The sequence below is a fragment of the Oreochromis aureus genome, linkage group 8, assembly GCF_013358895.1.
Source record: "Oreochromis aureus strain Israel breed Guangdong linkage group 8, ZZ_aureus, whole genome shotgun sequence".
NCBI classification, from domain to species: Eukaryota; Metazoa; Chordata; class Actinopteri; order Cichliformes; family Cichlidae; genus Oreochromis; species Oreochromis aureus.
In genome coordinates, this window is record NC_052949.1 from 29,114,995 (window position 1) to 29,136,207 (window position 21,213).

Here is a 21,213-nt window from a genome sequence, read left to right on the forward strand (position 1 = left end):
TAAACAAATATGTAGGACTGCTTTCTTCCATTTGTGCAACATCTCTAAAATTAGAAATATCCTGTCTCAGAGTGACGCTGAAAAACTAGTTCATGCATTTATTACTGGACTACTGTAATTCAATATTATCAGGATGTCCTAAAAACTCCCTGAAAAGCCTTCAGTTAATCAAAAATGCTGCAGCAAGAGTACTGACAGGGACTAGAAAGAGAGAACAGATTTCTCCTATATTGGCTTCTCTTCATTGGCTCCCTGTTAAATCCAGAATTCAAAATCCTGCTCCTCACTTACAAGGTCTTAAATAATCAGGCCCCATCTTATCTTAATGACCTTGTAGTACCATATTACCCCATTAGAGCACTTCAGGTTTACTTGTTGTTCCTAGAGTTACAAGTAGAGTTACCTATTTAAAAGTAGAATGGGAGGCAGAGCCTTCAGTTTTCAGGCCCCTCTTCTGTGGAACCAGCTTCCAATTTGGATTTGGGAGACAGAAACTATGTCTACTTTTAAGATTAGGCTCAAAATTTTCCTTTTTGCTAAAACATATAGTTAGGGCTAGATCAGGTGACCCTGAATCCTCCCTTAGTTGTGCTGCAATAGGCATAGGCTTCTGGGGGACTCCCATGATGCATGTCTTTATCCTGTCCTCCTTTGCTCTCCCCAGCCGGTCGCAGCAGATGGCCCCGCCCCTCCCTGAGCCTGGTTCTGCCAGAGGTTTCTTCCTGTTAAAAGGGAGTTTTTCCTTCCCACTGTTGCCAAAGTGCTTGCTCACAGGGTTTTTTTTTCTCTATATGTGTTATAGTAGGGTCTACCTTACAATATGAAGCACCTTGAAGTGACTGTTGTTGCGATTTGGTGCTATATAAATAAAATTGAATTGAATTGAATTGAATTGAACTGAAAATTAGGAAGGAGTGGAGGGAGAAGAGATCAAAGGAAATTTCGGACAACTAAAGACTTTGATTGATGAATTAGCGGAACCCTCAATCAGGTAACAATGTGGCTTGACTGTGAACTGAAGCTTTGACAATGACGCATGCTGGGATTTTGAGACTTTAGGTAATGGCTTGACGGCTCGTAAACGCTTACGTGAGATTGTCTTGGAGTAGAAGATGGAGAAGGGGTGCCTGGCTGGTTAATTTACTTTGGATAAGGTAACGATAACTACTGTGCCGATTTCTGAAATAAACAGAGGTGACTGTAAGGAGTTTTGGAAGGATTGGTTGAATTGAAAGACTGATTAGAGGAGCATTTGCCTTCCATAGTGATAACCCCCCAAACCGGCAGAGAGCTAAGTAGAATTCCACCAAGCAGGACGACATCCCAGTGCCATGAGGGTTTAGTGGCGCTTTGTGAAGACAGGACAGATGGCAGAGAAACTGGCATCCCAGTACTGGAAGGGTTTGCTGCAACCTGATGCCTATGTTTTAGTTGTTTGTTTGGTTTGGTTTTGATTTTGATTTTTTTGCAAACGATAGATAGATGGCAGAGAACTGACATACTGAAGGCAAAAGGGTTCCCTACTGCTTTTTGCAATGATAGCTCCAGAGAAGCTTGTTGCTGCATTTTGTGAATGAGGGATAGAAAAAGAATCTGGCATCCCAGTGCTGGAAGGGTTTACTGCTGCTTTGCATATGAAGGATCGATGTGGAAAAACAAGTATCCCAGTGGTCGAAAAATTTGTTGCTGCATCTGTGAAAGAAGGATATAGGGAAGAAAACCTGGCATCCTGGTGCCAAAAGCTTGCTGCTGCATTAGTAAAGGAGGGATAGAGAAAAAGAACCTGGCATCTCTGTGCCAAAAAAGCATGCTGCTGCATTAGTAAAGGAGGGATAGAGAAAAAGAACCTGGCATCTCTGTGCCAAAAAAGCATGCTGCTGCATTTGCAAATGAGGGAAAAGAACCTGGCATCCCGGTGCAATAAAAGCATGCTGCTGCATTTTGTGAAAGAGGGATAGAGGGAAGAGAACCTGGCATCCCGGTGCCAAAAGTTTGCTGCTGCATTTGCAAAGGAGGGATAGAGAAAGAGAACCTGGCATCCCAGTGCCAGAAGGGTTTATTACTGCTTTGCAGTAATAAACCATTCTGGCAGAGAACCTGGCAACTCGGTTGTAGGAAGCTTGTTGCATATTGCGAATGATGGCAAGAGAAGAACCTGGCATCCCAGTGCCAAACTTGCTTCTGCACTTTGCGGAAGGATGGATATAAAACATAAAAGCTGGCATCCTATGCCTAGCAGAGATATGCCTGTCAATGGAGGCGCACCGGCAGCCGGGAGTATTCAGCCTCTATGAAATGCTGATATGATACCATTCGGTCTATTAAAGACCGAATGGTTTTTGCACAAGAATGGACGAAAACAAGAACAAACAGCTTATATAGATAAGAACCAGAAGGGTTGTGTTTGGAGGTGTGGTCCCGCTCCTGAAATTCCAGGAATTTATCTCCAATTCAATTACAACATGTTATTCTCTTTATGTTTGCTCCTCTTCTGTAGGGCTAGCTACATGCTGTAAGTACCGCAACCGTAACTTATGGACACCTATAGTCATTCCAGTGTTAAGCACCCCCCTGAAAAAATCTCCTTTAACCACTGACTATGGTACACATCATCTCCTTCTATGTGATATCCCCTGCTTATTAATAAACAAATAGTATTGCGTTTCATGTGTTACTGTCTAGGATAAAATCGGTTTGATGTTTTAAGGCTCACATTATAGTGAAATATGAGCCTGTTTGAACACTGAAGTTGAGTTGAAAGTAAAGATGTTTGTTTATAAATGTAGGGAGTAAAAGTAAAAAGTTATCAGAAAAAACTCCTTAAATAAAGTACAGATACCTGAAAAGTATACTTTCCACATTTGCATGTCAATCTAGTGATTCAGACTTGGATGAAATCATGAAAAGGATCATGAAAAATGTTTTTTATTAAGTAACTGATAACATGTATTTTAACTAGAAAGTGCATTTTCTGAAGAAACTGCAGTGTGAATGCTTGAATCTGAATGTATGCACTGAAATGAATTAATTGCTGAATTTTAAGTTAAAAATGTTGAATGAGATGAAAAATACAGAAATTTGCACCTGAAAACAAAAGTGCTGAACTGCTAAAAGCTGACAACCACAGAGAAGAAGTTCGAAAATAGCTGAAAATGATTTAATTGTAAATTAGAAAAGCCTAAGAAATGAGAAAAGAAAATTTAGAGTCAGAAAACATCTGAATGAATATTAAAAGTTCATATTCTTTGAATCACTGAATGACTAAAATGTGATCCCTCCACTTGGATCCACACAGTTTTAAAGGTTTACATCTCTGAGCTTTGAAAGACACTGTGTTGTAAAGAGAACAACGATGGCTTCGTTTTGAGGGTAAAATGATGGCTGTAGACCAAACACTGTGGACACAGCAGCAGTTGAAAGAGAAGTGTTTAAGATGAATCTTGGCACAGTGAGAGACAGAGCTCGTTAGGCAGGCAGGTGTGAGCCTGGTTGCTATAGTGACTGCACCCACTGGCTCCATACACACGCACACAGACATGCACCTCACTTTTGCTTCTTAAAATGAACAGAAAAGTTAGGCTGAAACAAATCGTTCCCAAAGGAAAAGTACAGGTCCTATTGACGAAATTCTTTCACCGTGAGTGGCAGCAATGTCCAGTCTACCTAATTCTCAGTTTTCATGCCTGTGGAGTTTATTATATGGACGTGGTGACAGTGTAAAAACACCATGCTCTTCTGATTTTCAAAGGAACCTTCTGAGCCATTTTAACATTAGAGTCTATGGAGGAGTTGGAGGGAGGAGGCTGTGCTTTGGTGACATTTATGAAAGAACCATAACACCTAGTACAATAGTAAACACATTGGATGAAAGAGGACAGTGATGGCTACGTTTTGAGGGTAAAATCATACCTGTAGAGCAAACGCTGCGGACACAGCAGCAGTTTAAAAAAATATTTTAAGATTAATTTTTTCGCTCCTCTCACTCTAGCAGTTGAAGCTCTCACTCTAACCTCTAACATTCCGTCCCATACACACCCATTATAAACTCTGAAACGGCTGAAAAAAATCATGAAACTTAAACTGGAACTGAAGAAAAAGTATAATAGATATTGAAAAGATAAATACAAGTTGAATAGTTGAATGTCTTGTCTTCGTTTTAAAGTTTGAATGGTGGCTCTATGTCAATTTATGTGGAAGTAGATACAGTTTAAAGAGGAGTAAGTTGAAGGAGAATTTGAAGGGTCTCCCCATTGAAATACATGGGAAATTTTTGTTGAAAAAAGTTGAATAAAATTAAAAATATAAATGTTAAAAATGAGAAAAATAGAAGCAGTCATGTCCAAAAGAAGAGGAATCTAATGGTGTTTGAATGGTTTTTCTAAGTTGAACGGTTTTGAAGGAGATAGACTACAAAAAACGTACGGAATAGATAATAATAACTAGAAAGTGCATTTTCTGAAGAAACTGCAGTGTGAATGCTTGAATCTGAATGTATGCACTGAAATGACTTAATTGCTGACTTTTAAGTTAAAAATGTTGAATGAGATGAAAAATACAGAGTTTTTAACCTGAAAACAAAAGTGCTGAACTGCTAAAAGCTGACAACCACAGAGAAGAAGTTGGAAAAGAGCTGAAAATGTTTTAAATATAAATCAGAACAACCTAAGAAATGAGAAAAGAAAATTTAGAGCAAAAAAACATCTGAATGAATATTAAAAGTTCATATTCTTTGAATCACTCAATGACTAAAATGTGATCCCTCCACTTGGATGCACACAGTTTAAAACGTTTGTATCTATGAGCTTTGAAAGACACGGTGCTGGAAAGAGAACAACGATGGCAACATTTTGAGGGTAAAATGATGGCTGTAGAGCAAACACTGTGAACACAGCAGCAGTTTAAAGAGAAGTGTTTAAGATTAATCTTGGCAGAGTGAGAGACAGAGCTCGTTAGGCAGGCAGGTGTGAGCCTGGTTGCTATAGTGACTGCACGCAATGGCTCCATACACACGCACACAGACATGCACCTCACTTTTGCTGCTTAAAATGAACAGAAAAGTTAGGCCGAAACAAATCGCTCCCAAATGAAAAGTACAGGTCCTATTGACGAAATTCTTTCACCGTGAGCGGCAGCAATGTCCAGTCTACCTAATTCTCAGTTTTCATGCCTGTGGAATTTATTATATGGACGTGGTGACAGTGTAAAAACACCATGCTCTTCTGATTTTCAAAGGAACCTTCTGAGCCATTTTAACATTAGAGTCTATGGAGGAGTTGGAGGGAGGAGGCTGTGCTTTGGTGACATTTATGAAAGAACCATAACACCTAGGACAATAGTAAACACATTGGATGAAAGAGGACAGCGATGGCTACGTTTTGAGGGTAAAATCATACCTGTAGAGCAAACGCTGCGGACACAGCAGCAGTTTTAAAAAATATTTTAAGATTAATTTTTTCGCTCCTCTCACTCTAGCAGTTGAGCTGTCTCACTCTAGCCCCAACATTCCGTCCCATACACACCCACTATAAACTCTGAAACGGCTGAAAAATCATCATGAAACTTAAACTGGAACTGAAGAAAAAGTATAATAGATATTGAAAAGATAAATACAAGTTGAATAGTTGAATGTCTTGTCTTCGTTTTAAAGTTTGAATGGTGGATCTATGTCAACGTATGTGGAAGTAGTAGGAGTTTAAAAATGAGTAAGTTGAATGAGGATTTGAAGGGTCTCCCCATTGAAATACATGGGAAATTTTTGTTGAAAAAAGTTGAATAAAATTAAAAATATAAATGTTAAAAATGAGAAAAATAGAAGCAGTCATGTCCTAAAGAAGAGGAATCTAATGGTGTTTGAATGGTTTTTCTAAGTTGAACGGTTTTGAAGGAGTTAGATGCCAAAAAACGTACGGAATATGAAATAATAACTAGTAAGTGCATTTTCTGAAGAAACTGCAGTGTGAATGCTTGAATCTGAATGTATGCACTGAAATGAATTAATATTAACCTAAAAATGTTGAATGAGCTGGAAAAAACAGAATTTTTAACCCGAAAACAAAAGTGCAGAACCTTTGAAAGCTGATTTTTACACAGAAGAAGTTGGAAAATAGCTGAAAATGTTTTAAATGTAAATTAGAAAAACCTAAGATTCAAAGTCAGAAAACATCTGAATGAATATTAAAAGTTCATATTCTTTGAATCACTGAATGACTAAAATGTGATCCCCTCCGCTTGGATCCACACAGTTTAAAAAATTTAAATGTCTGAGCTTTGAAAGACACAGTGTTGGAAAGAGAACAACGATGGTGACATTTTGAGGGTAAAATGATGGCTGTAGAGCAAACACTGTGGACACAGCAGCAGTTGAAAGTGTTTAAGATGAATCTTGGCACAGTGAGAGCGAGAGCTCGTTAAGCAGGCAGGTGTGAGCCTGGTTGCTATAGTGACTGCACCCAATGGCTCCATACACACACACACAGATATGCACCTCACTTTTGCTGCTTAAAATGAACAGAAAAGTCAGGCCGAAACAAATCGTTCCCAAATGAAAAGTACAAGTCGTATTGACAAAATTCTTTCACCGTGAGCGACGGCAACGTCTAGTCTACCTAATTCTCGGTTTTCATGGCGGTGGAGTTTATTATATGGACGTGGTGACAGTGGAAAGACACCATGCTCTTCTGATTTTCAAACGAACCTTCTGAGCCATTTTAACATTGGAGTCTATGGAGCAGTTGGAGGGAGTAGGCTGCGCATTGGTGACATTTATGAAAGAACCATAACACCTAGTACAATAGTAAACACATTGGATGAAAGAGGACAGCGATGGCTACGTTTTGAGGGTAAAATCATACCTGTAGAGCAAACGCTGCGGACACAGCAGCAGTTTTAAAAAAGATTTTAAGATTAATTTTTTCGCTCCTCTCACTCTAGCAGTTGAGCTGTCTCACTCTAGCCCCAACATTCCGTCCCATACACACCCATTATAAACGCTGAAACGGCTGAAAAAACATCATGAAACTTAAACTGGAACTGAAGAAAAAGTATAACAGATATTGAAAAGATAAATACAAGTTCAATAGTTGAATGTCTCGTCTTCGTTTTAAAGTTTGAATGGTGGCTCTATGTCAACGTATGTTGAAGTAGATACAGTTTGAAAATGAGTAAGTTGAATGAGGATTTGAAGGGTCTCCCCATTGAAATACATGGGAAATTTTTGTTGAAAAAAGTTGAATAAAATTAAAAATATAAATGTTAAAAATGAGAAAAGTAGAAGCAGTCATGTCCAAAAGAAGAGGAATCTAACGGTGTTTGAATGGTTTTCTAAGTTGAACGGTTTTGAAGGAGATAGAGTACAAAAAACGCGTCTGAATATATAATAATAACTAGAAAGTGCATTTTCTGAAGAAACTGCAGTGTGAATGCTTGAATCTGAATGTATGCACTGAAATGAATTAATTGTTGAATTTTGAGTTAAAAATTTTGAATGAGATCAAAATTACAGAAATGTACAGAAAAGTGCTGAACTGCTAAAAGCTGACATCCACAGAGAAGAAGTTGGAAAATAGCTGAAAGTGTTTTAAATGTAAATTAGAAAAACCTAAGAAATGAGAAAAACAAATTTAGAGTCAGAAAACATCTGAACGAATATTAAAAGTTCATATTCTTTGAATAACTGAATGACTAAAATATGATCCCTCCATTTGGATCCACACAGTTTTAAAGGTTTACATCTCTGAGCTTTGAAAGACACGCTGTTGGAAAGAGAAGAACGATGGCTTCGTTTTGAGGGTAAAATGATGGCTGTAGAGCAAACACTGTGGACACAGCAGCAGTTGAAAGAGAAGTGTTCAAGATGAATCTTGGCAGAGTGAGAGAGAGCTCGTTAGGCAGGCAGGTGTGAGCCTGGTTGCTATAGTGACTGAGCCAGGGGCTCCATACACACACACAGACATGCACCTCACTTTTGCTGCTTAAAATGAACAGAAAAGTCAGGTCGAAACAAATCGCTCCCAAATGAAAAGTACAGGTCCTATTCACAAAATTCTTTCACCGTGAGTGACAGCAATGTCCAGTCTACCTAATTCTCAGTTTTCATGCTTGTGGAGTTTATTATATGGACGTGGTGACAGTGTAAAGACAGCCTGTACTTCTGGTTTTCAAACGAACCTTCTGAGCCATTTTAACATTAGAGTCTATGGAGGAGTTGGAGGGAGGAGGCTGTGCATTGGTGACATTTATGAAAGAACCATAACACCTAGGACAATAGTAAACACAATGGATGAAAGAGGACAGCGATGGCTACGTTTTGAGGGTAAAATCATACCTGTAGACCAAACACCGTGGACACAGCAGCAGTTTTAAAAAATATTTTAAGATTAATTTTTGGCTCCTCTCACTCTAGCAGTTCAGCTGTCTCACTCTAGCCCCAACATTCCGTCCCATACACACCCATTATAAACTCTGAAACGGCTGAAAAAACATCATGAAACTTAAACTGGAACTGAAGAAAAAGTATAATAGATATTGAAAAGATAAATACAGGTTGAATAGTTGAATATCTTGTCTTCGTTTTAAAGTTTGAATGGTGGCTCTATGTCAATGTATGTGGAAGTAGATACAGTTTGAAAATGAGTAAGTTGAATGAGGATTTGAAGGGTCTCTCCATTGAAATACATGGGAAATTTTGTTGAAAAAGTTGAATAAAATTAAAAATATAAATGTTAAAATGAGAAAAGTAGAAGCAGTCATGTCCAAAAGAAGTGGAATCTAATGGTGTTTGAATGGTTTTTCTAAGTTGAACGGTTTTGAAGGAGATAGATGCCAAAAAAACGTCACGAATATGATATAATAACTAGAAAGTGCATTTTCTGAAGAAACTGCAGTGTGAATGCTTGAATTTGAATGTATTCACTGAAATGAATTAATTGCTGAATTTTAAGTTAAAAATGTTGAATGAGATGAAAAATACAGAAATTTTCACCTGAAAACAAAAGTGCTGAACTGCTAAAAGCTGAAATCCACACAGAAGAAGTTGGAAAAGAGCTGAAAATGTTTTAAATGTAAATTAGAAAAACCTAAGTAATGAGAAAAGAAAATTTAGAGTCAGAAAACATCTGAATGAATATTAAAAGTTCATATTCTTTGAATCACTGAATGACTGAAATGTGTGATCCCTCCACTTGTATCCACACAGTTTAAAAAGTTTATATTTCTGAGCTTTGAAAGACATGCTGTTGGAAAGAGAACATCGATGGCGACGTTTTGAGGGTAAAATGATGGCTGTAGGGCAAACACTGTGGACACAGCAGCAGTTGAAAGAGAAGTGTTTAAAATGAATCTTGGCACAGTGAGAGAGGGAGCTCGTTAAGCAGGCAGGTGTGAGCCTGGTTGCTATAGTGACTGCACCCAATGGCCCCATACACACGCAGACATGCACCTCACTTTTGCTGCTTAAAATGAACAGAAAAGTCAGGCCGAAACAAATCGCTCCCAAATGAAAAGTATAAGTCGTATTGACAAAATTCTTTCACCGTGAGCGGCAGCAATATCTAGTCTACCTAATTCTCAGTTTTCATGCCTGTGGAGTTTATTATATGGACGTGGTGACAGTGTAAAGACAGCCTGCTCTTCTGATTTTCAAAGGAACTTTCTGAGCCATTTTAACATTGGAGTCTATGGAGGAGTTGGAGGAGGAGGCTGTGCTTTGGTGACATTTATGAAAGAACCATAACACCTAGCACAATAGTAAACACATTGGATGAAAGAGGACAGCGATGGCTACATTTTGAGGGTAAAATCATACCTGTAGAGCAAACGCTGCGGACACAGCAGCAGTTTTAAAAAATATTTTAAGATTAATTTTTTCACTCCTCTCACTCTAGCAGTTGAGCTGTCTCACTCTAGCCCCAACATTCCGTCCCATACACACCCATTATAAACGCTGAAACGGCTGAAAAAACATCATGAAACTTAAACTGGAACTGAAGAAAAGTATAACAGATATTGAAAAGATAAATACAATTTGAATAGTTGAATGTCTCGTCTTCGTTTTAAAGTTTGAATGGTGGCTCTATGTCAACGTATGTTGAAGTAGATACAGTTTAAAAATGAGTAAGTTGAATGAGGATTTGAAGGGTCTCCCCATTGAAATACATGGGAAATTTTTGTTGAAAAAAGTTGAATAAAATTAAAAATATAAATGTTAAAAATGAGAAAAGTAGAAGCAGTCATGTCCAAAAGAAGAGGAATCTAACGGTGTTTGAATGGTTTTTCTAAGTTGAACGGTTTTGAAGGAGATACAGTACAAAAAACGTACGGAATATATAATAATAATAACTAGAAAGTGCATTTTCTGAAGAAACTGCAGTGTGAATGCTTGAATCTGAATGTATGCACTGAAATGAATTAATTGCTGAATTTTAAGTTAAAAATGTTGAATGAGCTGGAAAATAGAGAAATTTGCACCTGAAAACAAAAGTGCTGAACTGCTAAAAGCTGACAAGCACAGAGAAGAAGTTGGAAAATAGCTGAAAATGTTTTAAATGTAAATTAGAAAAACCTGAGTAATGAGAAAAGACTATTTAGAGTCAGAAAACATCTGAATGAATATTAAAAGTTCATATTCTTTGAATCACTGAATGACTAAAATATGATCCCCCTACTTGGATCCACACAGTTTTAAAGGTTTACATCTCTGAGCTTTGAAAGACACGCTGTTGGAAAGAGAAGAACGATGGCTTCGTTTTGAGGGTAAAATGATGGCTGTAGAGCAAACACTGTGGACACAGCAGCTGTTGAAAGAGAAGTGTTCAAGATGAATCTTGGCAGAGTGAGAGAGAGCTCGTTAGGCAGGCAGGTGTGAGCCTGGTTGCTATAGTGACTGAGCCAGGGCTCCATACACACGCACACAGACATGCACCTCACTTTTGCTGCTTAAACTGAACAGAAAAGTCAGCCCCAAACAAATCCTTCCCAAATGAAAAGTACATGTCGTATTGACAAAATTCTTTCACCGTGAGCGGCAGCAATGTCTAGTCTACCTAATTCTCAGTTTTCATGCCTGTGGAGTTTATTATATGGACGTGGTGACAGTGTAAAGACAGCCTGCTCTTCTGATTTTCAAAGGAACTTTCTGAGCCATTTTAACATTGGAGTCTATGGAGGAGTTGGAGGGAGGAGTCTGTGCTTTGGTGACATTTATGAAAGAACCATAACACCTAGGACAATAGTAAACACATTGGATGAAAGAGGACAGCGATGGCTACGTTTTGAGGGTAAAATCATACCTGTAGAGCAAACGCTGCGGACACAGCAGCAGTTTTAAAAAGATTTTAAGATTAATTTTTTTCGCTCCTCTCACTCTAGCAGTTGAGCTGTCTCACTCTAGCCCCAACATTCCGTCCCATACACACCCATTATAAACTCTGAAACGGCTGAAAAAACATCATGAAACTTAAACTGGAACTGAAGAAAAAGTATAACAGATATTGAAAAGATAAATACAAGTTGAATAGTTGAATGTCTTGTCTTCGTTTTAAAGTTTGAATGGTGGCTCTATGTCAACGTATGTTGAAGTAGATACAGTTTGAAAATGAGTAAGTTGAATGAGGATTTGAAGGGTCTCCCCATTGAAATACATGGGAAATTTTTGTTGAAAAAAGTTAAATAAAATTAAAAATATAAATGTTAAAAATGAGAAAAGTAGAAGCAGTCATGTCCTAAAGAAGAGGAATCTAACGGTGTTTGAATGGTTTTTCTAAGTTGAACGGTTTTGAAGGAGATACAGTACAAAAAACGTACGGAACATATAACATAGAATAAAGATTACGACAACAATACTGTGAATGCTTCAAGCATTCACACTAATAAAGATTAGAAGAACAATACTGTGAATGCTTTTACAAGCATTCACACTAATAATAAAGATTAGAAGAACAATACTGTGAATGCTTTTACAAGCATTCACACTAAATAGAATAAAGATTACAACAACAATACTGTGAATGCTTTTACAAGCATTCACACTAATAATTTAACACTGACAAATGTACTTGTTTTCTCCTTTTTTCACACATTGAAATTTACATGTTTTAACAACACATTTTGTCACATCTTTGCATCAAAATAACACATCTTTGTGTTATCTAATCCCACAAAAGTGATGAAAGGTAAAAGACCAGACACATAAAAAACTGACACGACATGCATTGTCCCTGAGCAGATGCAGCACATGTTAAAATTTAACACATTATGTCGTGTTTTAACACATCCTTTCTAAGAATGTAGATGAATTCAAATACTTATAGTCATTCAAAACAAGCAGACAGTGCAGAGAGAAAGACTACAGAACAAAGCAAACTATGAGCAGCACTTGAAAACAGAAACTGAGGCAGTGCCTGCGTTGTTCTAAATATTGGTGGGGGTGGTGTCAGGTTTTGTTGTCCGCTAGCTCCCGCTTTAAATATACATGTACAATAGCCTCAATAAAGGCTACCTGACACCGCATCCGCCATCACGTTACAATAGTTGTATCGGAAGCTGCATATTATGAGTTTATGGATGATAACACCATAACGTCTTCCTCCGCCTGCACTTTTGTTTTTTTCACCGGCTCTCCACGCCTAGGCTCTCCACGTCACATGCGGCGCATCGTTGCAGGCGAATGGAGCCGAGCTGCTATCTTCAGTGACCTGGATTGTGGAGGGTCTGGATTCTGCCCAGCTCAGCGGAGAAAATAATACTGCAGGTAAGCCCGGCATTTTCTTTGCATCAAATAATCACCTCAAATATTACATCTTATATGTTTTCTTGTTTTTGTTTTTTGTGTGCATGAAAGGCTTCGGCTGACAAATAATTGAGTAATTGTCTGAATTGTGTATGAATAATCACAGCATGAGCACGCATGCATGCAAACACGTACAGTCCCGTCATTGTAATCCCCACGTTTTTAGGCAGAAGAAAACATTAGGACGCTGTAATAGTGCCTCTTTCTAATATGTGCCGCCAGTTCCATTGCTGCTTTAAGATTAATCATCATATATTTAAATAAGTGTTACATATTTAAAAACCCCCCCAACTGTTTTCATGATCGTCTTATGTCTCACCGCCAACATTCGTGGTTATAAAAAGATGTAAAGGCAGATGAATCTTGTCTCTGATCTGCTCTGCCTCGCAGATGGAATCTGGACGCGAACGAAGCCGCTGCCGGGCAGCGCTGTGCCTGGAGCGTCCGCCGAGCTGAAGGAGGAGCCGGCTTGAGAAATTCCCGTAATCGTAACATCCTTAATTACACCTGGATTACAGCAAACTCACCTCTCTGGTTGCACATCGATCCTCTACATGGATATGGAGGGGGCAGGATAGCGGGAAGATGAGACCAGACCTTCGCAATTTAAGGGTGCTCCAACCATAGCCAATGGTAAGTTTGTTTGTTTTTTTGTTTGTATTTTTTTCAGGTTCAGGTTACCATAAACCACGTGCAACATGTACACTGTATACTGTATAGGTTAATCATTGTGTAAACATACTCTGATTAAGTAAGATTATGTGATTATGTCAGATGCAGAAAAAAAAATCCTTAGATATTCTTTAAATGCATTAATAATAAACAAACTATTTTATTTACTCTGCCTCTGCCTCATACAGTAGTTTGGTATTCTGCCTACCATTCCCTAACGTGAAACAGAAACCGGATGCAAGTGGGTGTGGACACCAAGCTGTTACAGGGCCTGTGATATCTTCTGGGTTGACCCATTGAGACTGATTTGGGTGATTTTCAGTGGAAAATATGTCAAGGGTCACACTCTGAATTTCCAACATGTTATCTTTCAGAATGTTGTTTGACATTTAATGACTGAACCTCAATCTGTGAACATAAAATGTTCAGAAACTGACCGTCTGCAGGCTGCATTTAAAACATCATTTAGTTCAGTGTCGGAATTCTAAAGTTATTTCAGCCTCATCTTCACTCAAATACCCACAACAGCCCCCAGCTCCAACTGTGACACGCATTTTTCGACAAATGATTGATCACTGTGTAACATACAGTAAATGCTTGCGCTGACAGTGTTGTTGTCGACAATGTCAATGTGTGGACTATAAATTTAATTCAGAGCTGATAATAAATCTGTGATGTTTTTGCTGTCTGTGTCCTTATACACTGATGACTGTAAAAATGTTCACATTAAGTACACAAAATATAACAGTAATTGAAATTGGGGACTTTATGAATGAGGAAATGAATCCAAGTGTCAGTCAAAGGTTCAGGTGAAGCAGGAGCGGGGGGCAGAGTGGTATCACACAGTCTGTTACCCTGTAACTGACTGTTAACCTTTAATCTAAGTCTGTTCACAGATGGTTGCAAAAAGAGGCTGGAAAAATAAGTTATATTAAAGAAGAAATATTGTGGAAAATTCTGCAACTAAATAGATGAATTGGAACAGGCTAGTAACATGGTTGAGTTAAGAAACACATATTAGACAGGGAAGAAATTCTCAGAAGTTAAGATGGTCTGTGTGTAGAGATGACAGAGATGGATGAGAATATTAACAAAAAACAAGCCTTTATTTAGGGCTGCACAAAACTATAAACAAAAGGCAAGGGTAGACTGAGATAAACTAACAAAACTAAACTAAACTAACAAAACTAAAACAAAAAAACCTAAACACCAAAACACTAAATACATCGAGGAAAACACAAAGACTGGAAAACCTGTAACTTGGAAACACGAGGGAAGACAGGCAGATGGACCAACGACCAGTGATGCGAATAACGGTGTTACAAGTAACGACGTTACTAACGGTGTTACTTTTTCAGTAACGGGTAATCTAACTAATTACTATTTCTAATGTTACAATGCCATTACCGTTACTAAGAAGAAAATGCGGTGCCTTCACGTTACTATTTTTCAATAAACAGACGGCTGAAGCTGTGTTCAGCTTACCACAACTTATATCAGTTGCACGGAAGTAGCTGTAAGTAATCTGGGCGCTACAGCTTTAAGCAGCTGCGCGCGCTCCCGCGGACGGCAATCACTGTCTGTCAGACGATCACTTTTTGGCACAACACCTGGAGCTAGGGGGGCAAAACAATCGCACGAGTGCTGCTGTTTGGCTGAGGAAGAATAAAGTAGTCGTGGTAAGCCAATCATGACTACTTCAAGATGACAAAGCAACAAGGTGATATATACCAGTTTTTTAATTGTGTTGATAGGCCATGTAAAACCAGAGTCATGATAAACAATATATACGCAGCATGTTTTCCTGAATAGTTTCGTCACGTTTACTGTCTAAGGACAGCGCTAGCAAGCACTCTCTGCTTATGACCAAAAAACCCCCAAAAACAGCCCTTTCATGTTGGTGGAAAAATGTACAATGTCGACCAATCAAAAAATTATATGGCAACATTACATTTGGTTGTTTAGGCAGAGGGGGAAGTTTTAGGAGTGATGGCGAGAGAGAGAGAGAGAGAGAGAGAGAGAGAGAGAGAAAGAAAGACAGCAGAAAAAGAGAGAGAGTTTTGAGATGTGAGAGATTTGTGATGTTTAGCGTGTACAGTGATACACCTGCTGCTGTCAGACCTGCAGGCAGTGGCGGTCCTAGCCTGTTTGGCGCCCTGGGCGAACACTCCCTCTGCCCCCCCCCCCCACACACACACACCCACAAACACACACAAAACATATTAAGGATTGTACATTAACATAAAACTGTTGTACACGCACATAAGGAGAGAGAGAGTATGCATAGTATGCAAACGGCTATAATGTGTCATACAATGAGAACAGAACAAATCAACAATTGACAATGACTAATTAATATTATAATGTATTGTTTGGAGTTTAGTCTGTTACTGTTACTATTTTTACCATTTCTTCTTGGAGCAACTGTAATCCACATTATTTCCTTATGGGATTAATAAAGTATTGTGGCGTGTTGGGGGAGCAGCTAGTTCTCTCCCATCATGCCTTGGGATATGTGCAGCTGTTTAGATGTTCTTGTTTTATTGTTTATGTTTACGTTACTTTTAACTGTTACCTTGAATGTTGTGTTTATGCTGCAGTATAATTTCAATGACAGTTATTGTTGATGAAAGAATGTAGTACCATGAGTGAGTTCAGGCTTGTAGTTATTGACCCTCTGAAGCACAGTGTGGTATAGGGAAGTATTTTAATAAAGAGTTCCCCCTACCAGCTTGGGGTTGAACAGCAAGCTCAATCTCTCTGTGAGCTTCTTTCTTTGTTGAGATTTCTCTGCATGCCACAGTATTCTGATTCTGATTGTTTCAGGATGACCTGCCATTATCCAATGACACCTCTGCTTACCTGTATCTTTTGCTTGTTTCTCCTCCTTTTCTTTTTTCTAAACTGAGCACCTGATGGCTTTGAACTTTTCTTGTCCATCTTCCATTGGTTTTAATTTTGCACTCCAGTATGAACACAAGTCCCCCAACCCAAGGATCACCACAACATAACCTAACAGACCTACACCTTAGTTCACAGATTCACTTTGTCTAGGGTGTATTTCTGGGATTTCACACAACCCAGGATTCAAATCAAGAATACATAATGGGCTTGGATTTACAACATTATGAATGAAATGTGCTCTGTTTGAAGCAGCAGGTCTCCTCCCTTTCGACGGGTTATGTGTGAGACTTTAAATCATCAAACTGTAAATTATAAATTTTAAATTGTTATTGATCCCTTTACCCCGAGTCCTAAAGTGTATATTTATTTTCTTACTCTACTATATTTATTGTTCGTTTATTTGCACTGCTGTAACTGGAGCCTCGTTGTCTCGTCTCTCTATATACTGGACTGTATATAGCAGAGATGACAATAAAGTTTACTTTGACTTCAGCAGCGCAGGCGCTTCGAGGGCTCTCGCTCAGTTTTCGTGTATAGAATTTCGAAAAAACATCGATTGCAAATTATAAGTCTGTATCATAATGTCCGGTGTTTTCGTGTTTGTTGTTTTGTTTTTATTTTGTTTTATTTTGCGAGTTGGTTATTAGATGCTGCTCCAGCCAGCCAGAGAATCCCCGCCGCCCGCCCTCTCCTCCTGTGCATAAGCAGCAGGCGCACCTCGCAAACGGAGGGCACCCTTACTCCCAGCAAATGGGCGATAGAAAACCGATCGGTGCCTATGACATTCCCAATATGCGCTGGCTGCCGTCGGGGCAGCATGAGTACGAGCAATTTTTTTTTTTTTTTTTTTGCCGATGCCTGTGATGCCGCCCCCCATCACGATGCCGCCCCGGGCAACCGCCCGTGTCGCCCATATCTAAAACCGCTACTGCCTGCAGGTATCAGGCTGTGATGTTCTCCTTTATAGTGGATAGAAATTATTTTTTTGGAGTGGCACAAATAATTTGTGTGGCATCTTATTGAATGCAGAACACCTGATTGTTATGTAAATAGTTTGAAATGGTTATAAAAAGGGTAAAAGGCAAATGGCTGCAAATAACTTTGTTGTTTGCAAAACTTCTGCATATGATTTTAAAATTGACAATTTATATTTGCATTTAAAGTTATGAAATATGATTCAATAAACATGTTTGTGGTTGTTACAGTAAAAAATATTACTTTTTCTACTCTATGGTTTTTGTCTGATTTTAGATCAATTGTGTTAATACAGTATGTCAAAATGAAAACATAACAGCAAATTCAGACATGTGAGGTTGTGCTGAAAAGGATGATACATAACAAGGCAAAGTAAATAGTTTTTAAAGGTGAACTGTAGAGGAAACATCAAAAGTAGTTAAAAATGGCCAATTATACCCTGGACCCCAGAGGGCTAAACATTTTTTTTTAAGTAACGCAATAGTTACTTTTCAAGTAATTAATTACTTTTAGAATCTTGTAACTCAGTTACTAACTCAGTTACTTTTTTGAAGAAGTAACTAGTAACTATAATTAATTACTTTTTCAAAATAACTTGCCCAACACTGCCAATGACACACGACTGAGAAGAACTAAATATACACGGGGATGGGAAACAAGAGGGAAACACAGCTGGGATAATCAGAAACAACGAGACAGAGAAGAAACAAAAGCTAATGCCTTGAAAGTAACTTAGTCTAATACACTCAAATGAAAACTGTCATGAATGCTGGATTTAGCTTGTACATGTTACATATGTGAACAGCAATATGCAAAATCCAAGTAATAAGAAAACATTAATCATCTTATCCATTTTGGCAAAAGATGAATGTTTTGTATCTTTCCTAAAAAAAAACCCGCTTGACTGTGACACCCTGAAAAATTGTGTTTTTACATCCACAAAGGCAAAAATTAGAATATCTTATGTAATGGCAGAGGGTCTAGTTGGTCATCTGAGACAAGTGGAGTGTTATGCAGAGCTCTACTGCTGCTGTGTGTGCATGCCTGTGTGTGTGTGTTTTCATATTATGGGATCTGCAAAGGATTTAATCAGTCATGCTCTGTCTAATAGATGGGTTGTTCAGTGGTGCGTAATGAGAGAGCATGCTGTCCGAGAGAGAGAGAGAGAGAGAGCAAGAGACAGAGGAAGAGAGATGAGAAGAGGAACCATGACAATGTCTCAAAAATATAAAGGTTTGAAAGGCAAAGAAAGAGCGAGTTGACGCTGTCATGAACATGGGGCCAAATTAGCTTTTGATTTCTGTTTCTAAAGGAATCTTCAGTTTGAATTATACAAATGCAGGAGTGTATTCCAGTGAAAGAACATAGACGGTGTAAATGTTGTTTGGAGCCACGTTTTGCTTCCTGACAGAGATGTGTGCTAAGCCTGCCCAGGACATGCACATCGCTTACTGTCTGTGAGTCACTTTTTCAAAGCCTCCTCCACATTCCTCGCTCCTTCAGGAGTAAGTGATCTTAGCTTGGTTTAAATAACACCAGTATATTTGTTGGTCTGAAGTAATCTAAATGCAAAATGTGTTTTTTAATCAATCAGATTAAATGATGATACAGATATCATTTTGATTGATTGCACTCATTAAATAACACCAGTATATTTGTTGGTCTGAAGCAGGGGTAGGCAACCTTTCTGATGGCAAGTGGCATTTAAAATTTTCTCAGAAGTCAGTGTGCCATATGATTGCATTAGCAATAAATTTAATAACGCTCTATATTAACAGTTACACACTTTATAGAACAACTTTGTAGAAGTATATTTGTTCGCAGATGTTGGCAGCTATCAGCGAATAGTTATCAGCTATTTTGAAACAAAAACAAAAAAAGTTCCATAACAAGAACTCCATTACAGCAAATACAGAAAATACAAATGCTATTTATGGTCTCCTCACAACAATGATAAGAAAAATAAACTGGGCCAATATGGCATGTTTGTTAATACAGAGATACACATGTTAATGTGATCTCTGGCCTCCCACTCGGAGACACAGGTCTCAGAGTGTCCAGCATTCAGACGGCTACCTGAGGACACTCATGTGACAGAAAATCTGCTCACACAGATATGTAGAGCCAAATGCTGTCAATAAGGCCTCTGCAATGTTCTGAAGACAGTTAAACTTGTCAGGTAGTGATGTCCAGCAGGTGACAATGCAAGCTCCATGAATACGCACAGCTATGGATTCCAGCTACTTCAATGTTATATGTATGATTTCTATACATTTTATGTCAGATAAAAACTTTGGTTGTAAGCTTCAGATAATTATTTAATAACAGCCAGACATTTTAAATGAGAATAAGAAAGTATTTCTTTGTGCCCCGCTTTCCCTGTTAATGCCCTACCTGGCCCCCTGGCAAAACTTTGCTAGACCCGCCCCTGCACAGTTACCAGCTGTCAGCTACTTAGAAACAGATCCTGGTGTTATTTGTCTCTCAGAAACAGTTCATAACTTCCCTTCAACTCATCCATGTCACCTAAAAGGTAAACCTGTTTCTCCATCACCTGTTCAGCTCTGATGATTCAGTAAGGACCTCTCCTGGTTTCCCTCTCACCAGATATACAAACCATCATGACCAGCAGTTTTACAGCTGTGGCTCCAGCAAACATCAGCTGATACTAGAAAGTAATATTAAATAAATTCTAACAACAGCTGATCAAGTTTAAACGTGCTGCTGTTGTTTAGTGCGACATCCGCTGGTTTCCTCTTTCTGGCGCAAATAAACAAACAAGAGAGAAAAGCCGATCAGCTGATCATTGATCGTTTCATGATTGAAGTAGCAACAGGAGAGGGAGGGGGGAGAGAATGAGAGAAGAATAGGCAGCTGTGCAGCGTAACGACAGAATAAATCCAGCTTTGTGTCTTTTTTTCATTTTAGCTAAAGTACGGGACAAACTGTGTTCCTTTTCAGCTTAATACGAAACGCGTAATATTTTCTCTGAATGAGGGACGATTCCGTCTTTTTACAGGCAACTCTACTAACTAACCTTGTGAATAAAATACAGTTCACTATTGTATCACTAACATCAAAGCACCCACACAGCTGTATAGAAACTCCGTCATGCTAGCTAGCACGCAGTACGAGTTATTGTAACTGACTGTAAAAAGTCAGCACAACGAAAATAAACTCCACCTAAACTTGGTTTATATCTGACCCAGATAGACTGCAGGTCATAACTTCTTACCTGAAGTTCAGTTCACCTGACACTCGGCCGCCTCGGGTCTCTGCTCCTCCTGCCTCCCTTTTCTCTCATCCACCTGCTGGCCTCCACCACTTGCTAATTTTACTGAATCTGAGGAAGCGCCGCCATAGCCACCACAACACAACTGAGTTATTTTTACACACCGACCAGCATCTGGACAAACCACCACCTTTCATTGTTTATACCGTTACAAAGGGAAATTAAAGCTGCAAGCAGCGTTATGAGGGCCCTCGCACCCCCGGCACGTCGAGCCACGCCCAATTCCTACAACCAACACGTCCGATATGTTGTCAGATTGATGGAATTCATGCATTTGACCACCAGATAACATTTCATCTCATTCAATCATGATTATAGTCGTCCCACTAGGTGGCGCTCTAACCATTACTGACAAATGGCATAACAAACATTTCCGAGCACAATTCTCATCATGCCTGCGACTTTCGGGAGAGATTGGACATTTATTTTTGAGTGACAGCAGATTACTGCTTTTTGGCGAGTGATTGAAACTCCACGTGCCAGCATTACCACCCCGTTTCCCTGAACGTAAAAAGCTTCGCAATGTAACATCACAAAGGTCTTTAGATTACAAGCGCTTGAGATCGGGTCAATCTGATGAAATTCC